The 5583-nt window shown below is 42.6% G+C and overlaps 1 pseudogene; it reads right to left on the bottom strand.

The window, feature by feature from the left end:
• Positions 1–284: 284 nt before the first annotated feature.
• Positions 285–5172, bottom strand: LOC132960166 (vacuolar protein sorting-associated protein 33B-like; annotated as a pseudogene).
• Between the last annotated feature and the right edge of the window lie 411 nt (positions 5173–5583).

The raw sequence follows: 5583 nt of genomic DNA, 5'->3' as shown, positions 1-5583 counted from the left end.
TGGGATCTTTTCTTTCACCCTGCCTGTCTGCTTTCACAGCGCTCTCCTGTCTGAAGCCTTTGTTATGTAATTCACACAAGTAAAAAGCCAAAAAGAAAGCCATTAACACATACACATGGCAGAGACACTGCCTTTCTCCACGGCTATTTAAAGTCTGAAGGCTACTAGTTCTTTGCCGTATGCTGGGTGTGTCAGGGCCTTAAGGTTACAGATGTGTTTTTCCCTTTGAGTGTAAGATATTTGTTTTCTACAGAAATAATTCACCCTGATATTCCTAAGCATGTAAACATTCAGTGAAACTCGAGAGCTTCAAATCATGTCTTTACCTGTAACGGCAAATTCATGCCCGTTTAGCAGCCGGGTTACTTCTTCAAGCCCCGTCCAACCGTCTCGCTCCAGCACCTGCCGTTGACCGGAGCAGGACAAATAACTGTATCATGTGGTGTCTTATTTATTCATGATAAAGACAACCAGTCAGATGCTGTGAAATGAACAAAAACAGCTGGTTTTAATCACCTGCTCGATGAGTTTGCAGCTCAGGGGGACGTAGGCACCGCTGAAAATGTAAGCCATGTCTCTGGGGACGCACGCGCAGGTCGTATTCTTCATCAGTCTTTGGCACCTTTACACAATAAATTGTGATATTCTCATTAAAATACTGAACTTTCAGCAAGGCAAGAACACAAAAAAAACACACTGACATGAGGACAAATGCCTTTTGAAGGAAGAACACGAAAGAAGCTAATTTACCAAATTTAGCCTTCGGCTCAGGGCTCTGAAATTGCTCTTCTTAGCGAGAGGAGAAGGCGTCAGTCAACTTTCCTGGAAGAATAAATCAAGCAGAAAAGACAAAAGTATTCCGTCTGTAGAATTCCCAAAACAATACATCTGGACATGCAAACAGAAGTGATTCTGATATAGAAAAGGTTTTTTTTTTTTTAACCTGCAGTCTTGTCGTTAACGAGTTTCCCCACTTTGCTCTCCATCACGGTCAGCGTCTCTCCCGGCTGCTGCTCCACCAGCAGCCCGAGCTGCCTCAGGTTGGTGAATGTGAGCAGGTGGTCTACTCCATAGCTCTGATGAGGTTAATCCGATCATTCTCATTGAGCAGACGCATTTATTCAAAGCAACACACACACAAATATAAGAAAATTTAACGTGTGACACTAACAATAAACTCGCTAAAATAATTTCCACTGTTATGTTTCCATAAAATGCTAAAAGTTTAAGGTCGGATTCGAAGTGCAGATCCTGACACAAAAAGCTTTTTTCAGTCTCTATGTGGCTTCCATAAATCAATTTGTTTGGGAACTGCACACACCTGTAGATATTGTGCTTTTAATGACCGGTAATCTTTTGGCAGTAGACCTGTGAGAGAGAGGAAACAAACACATCTCACAGTTATTACTTCAGCAGGAGAATCTTCTGCATTTCTGTCTATTGAAAAAGACGACTCACTGTTTTCTGTGATGGACAAAAGACAAAGCAGCCTCAGACTCTCTATCATGGAGACCTTTAAAAAAATTGAAATGAGGGCTGTCAGCATGAACTAGTTAATCACGATTAATTAAAGGCATGGTTGGTCATTTTTGATTTATAATTTCATGATATGTTCCTGCAACCGTGCACACCTGAGAGCGTATACAGATGGTGCACGGGGTACCCTGTTGGCCTTTGTAATATAATGGAATTTATTTCAAACATGCGATTCACAAATGTGTGATTATCTTCTGCAATTTAGCAATTAAGAAATGTAATCGTTCGACAGCCCTGATTGAAATGTTTCCGTCACTGACCTGTCTGTTGATGTGCTCCTCTATGAAAGAAATACATTCACGGATTTCAAATCCTTCAAGTAAAGCTGAAACAGAAAACAACACATCAAGCGTTGGTATAAAAAATATACGATATAAAAACTCACAAACATCTGAATCAGAGGATGAAATAAACGATTCTCACAGTGTTCAGTCTTCAGAAACTCCTGAAAATCCTGCTTGGTTTTCTTCTTCATGATCGACTCACTGGCACTGATGTCTGAAAGAGAACGTGCTCGTCAAAAACGCAGCTTTAACCGGAGATATGTGACGATCACTGTGATTTACAGAATAAAGTCCTGATCTAAAAACTCACGCAGGCTAAGTAATCGATGTTCCTGTTTTAACCCTTTCAGTTCCTCGGACACAAATGTCTTCATCTGCTTTATGTCCATGCCCCGACGCTTCTGCAGGATTAATAATAAAGGAGAAAAGTGTAAACATTTTAGGTAACCATGGTAACAGTGATCGATGAGGGTGAGTAACGTTCACTCACGTCATATGCAGTCTGGAGGTTTTTGGCTTTCTGACTCAGAAAACCAAAGACGTTGGAGAAATGCTCGTTCCTGATTTCGTTGAAGACCTAGGAGACAGCAGAGAGTTTAAACGGGATCGTCCCCGAGAGTCCAGCAGCAGAGGACTTCCCTCTCTAACGTCAGCCACACTCACCCTGTCCTGAGAGTTCAACATGACTTTGATGCTTTTGTCCGAGGACGTGACATCGGGGCCAAACTCTACACATCCTGCATGACAGATGCCGTGATTAGACGACACGTCGACACAAGAATGTGCACAAAGAAATCTACAATCAGAGGAAGTTTAGTTCTACAATAAAACAACCCAGTCTAAGCTGGAGCTGGGAGTATTACCCCAAATGGCTTTAGCAGTGATTCTATGATACATCTGTGATGATGGAAGATGTTGAAATATAAGACTCATGAGTGGACAAGTGATGTCTTCAAATGTTTAAATTAGTCTGAAATAAGCCAAAATTAGACTGACTAACAGAACAATCCAGCATCAAAGTATCTCTAAAATGAGCTAAATATTTTTTCTATATATATGTATATTAAATAAGAATTTGTCTGATGTTATCGATGATAAAACAACGATTTGATTTTGAGGTGCAGGAACAAGGCCTCGTAGTCTATGAGCATGCCTGTAAGAGATTTTTCCATTTCTCTGTTTTTCAGTTCTGTGTCAGTAAGCCCGGTTTAGATATGTACGTCCCTGTGGCATTCAGAATGAGGCACAAATATTGTGAGGGAGCGCAGCACTGACTCTGTGTGTAAGTGTATGTGGAGCTCCCACGAGGCCGTCAATGTGAATACACAGACTGGGACACCAATATATTTTGTTGAATCTATATGAATGTACAAAGACGGTCGAGACTCCTTTGAAAAAAAATAGATCTGATATCTGAACGAGAATCTTTTCCTGGTTAAATGAAATAAAAATGAATGTATTCAGGGTTTGTAAAAGCAGAATATTACACAAGACACAGTTAACCTTCCTCTGCTATGCTTTGACACTCACCACATTTGATTCTAAATATATCGTCCACGAGTCCTTCGTAGACGACTTGCGAGCACAGAGGCGTGACATAGTCCACATCTGCAGAGACCACGACAAAGTTAAAGAGTAAACACGGCACAGTTCAGCATGACGGCCCACGTAAGAGGGGGTCCTGGTCTGCTTCTCACCTCTGTCAATGAGGAAAACTTTTCCTATTTCAGCCTGACGAGCCGTCTGCTCCCCCTCCTCGACCTGCTCCCTCCACGACTCGTACGCCATCTAATGTTTGCACAGTTAACGGCAGTTCAAATTTTCATCAAACACAACACGGTGGATCTGAAGGTTAAACTGCGTGTTAGTCTCGGGTCATGCTGCACCTTGGAACATCGGCCGATCCCGTAGACTTTAGAGAAGGGGCCGTACAGAGAGTGAAGGAGGTGCAGGGCACTGCCAGCTGTCCTCACCCACCGCTGGTCCCCTGCCTGAGTGATGAGTGTACAAAATGATTCATCCATCCAACCATTATCCATATGCCTCTCCTGTTAGGAGTGGCTGGGGGGGTGGAGCTAATCCCAGCTGTCATTGAACAAGAGGCGGGGCACACCATGGACTGGTCTCCAGTCAACCACGGGGTTGACATACAGTCACAAACTACCAGACTAATGCTTCAGTGTGTTCAAGTGATTTCAGCTTGGAAAGTCAGAATATTGTAACAACGTATGTAACTGTTATAAGTTATATTTGAGCAAAATGTTGATGTGCAATACGTGAATTAATAAAAAAAAATGTTAACATTAACAAAACATATTTTGCCCCCTATGTGATGATGAAGTCGGGCACCTAATTGAGAAACTGAGTTTCTCAGTTGTTGTTCCGTCTTGAGCAGGTGTTCATGTGCATTTTACAACTCGGAAACTCGTCTTTTTCCGATTTGTACGACACCACATGAATGCAGCAAAACTCACGCTGTGTTTATTACTTACCAGGAAGTTGTCCCTGAAGAACTCCGGCAGCTCCAGACTGATGATGTCATCATCCAGAGGAAGCAGGTAGAAGGACCATTCATCAGTGGTCACATCTGTTGGCATATAAAAACAAGTACAGTACAAAAAAAAAAAAAAAAAAACTTTCTTCCAACAAACACTAACCACTGCTGAAGAAAAGTAAAAGACGCTCACCACCAAAGATGCCCTGCTCCTCCAGCACCGCCTCACACGCATAAAACTGGAAGACAAACAAATGAAGGAAGGTCATTGATGACATAAAGAAAACAAAGCAAAGAGCGTGAACACAACAGCAGAGTGAGACGAAACCTTCTGAGGGGTAAAGATCATCTTGTATCTTCTAAGTCTTCCTGCTGCCTTGTCTGCATTTGCCACATCTGAAACAACAAAGAATATAGCATTAGATATAAAGTAGGCTTCTTAAAGAACGCAGGAAATAAAGGATGTATATGACAACAAAGGTCAAACATGAAATCAGTCTGGGTTACGAGCAGCTGTAGGGACTTTGGTTGGGAACTGGATGGCTGCCGGTTTATGTCCCGGTGTGGACCAAGTCTGGAAATTGGTCTAATAGCTGAAGAGGTGCTGATGTGCCCTTATGCAAGGCACTGTTGTTGTTTTATTTTTGGGCTTTTTGGGCCTTTATTAAGAGACAGGACAGTGGAGAGAGAGAGAGCGGGATGTGTCATGTGGGAAAGGATCCACAGGTCAGATGTGAAGCCAGGCTGCCTGCTTAGAGGATTAAAGCCTCCATACATGGAGGGCGAGCACCAAACACTTGGTTCTCTATCGTGAGACGGATATCTTTGTCCTTCTTTCAGTTTAATGACATCCTGCATAGTGGGGATGTAAAGCGCTGTGTGTTGGATTCTTGTTGATTTAAATTTGCTTTCCAAATTACGTCTAATTGATTGAGTGAATATTTGACTGTTAAAACTTTTGTTGAGCCTTTGGGGCGCTGGTGGCGCAGTGGTTAGTGCGTGCGCCCCATGTATGGAGGCTGTCGTCTCAAGTGGGCGGCCCGGGTTCACATCCCACCCGTGGCCTCTCTCCCGCATGTCATTCCCCACTCTCTCTCTCTCTCCCTGATTTCCGACTCTATCCACTGTCCTATGTCTCGATTAAAGGCACAAAAAGCCCAAAATAAATCTTAAAAAAAAAAAAACTTTTATTGAGCCTTCATGAAACAAAAAAATCTGTTCTCACCACATATCCATTTCACAGTTTGTATCCTCGGCCGGATCAGAAAG

Source organism: Labrus mixtus, unplaced genomic scaffold (assembly GCF_963584025.1).
Source record: "Labrus mixtus unplaced genomic scaffold, fLabMix1.1 SCAFFOLD_41, whole genome shotgun sequence".
In the NCBI taxonomy this organism is placed as follows: domain Eukaryota; kingdom Metazoa; phylum Chordata; class Actinopteri; order Labriformes; family Labridae; genus Labrus; species Labrus mixtus.
The sequence above is the reverse complement of the archived record's forward strand: the minus strand, read 5'-3'. Positions and strand labels throughout refer to the sequence as shown.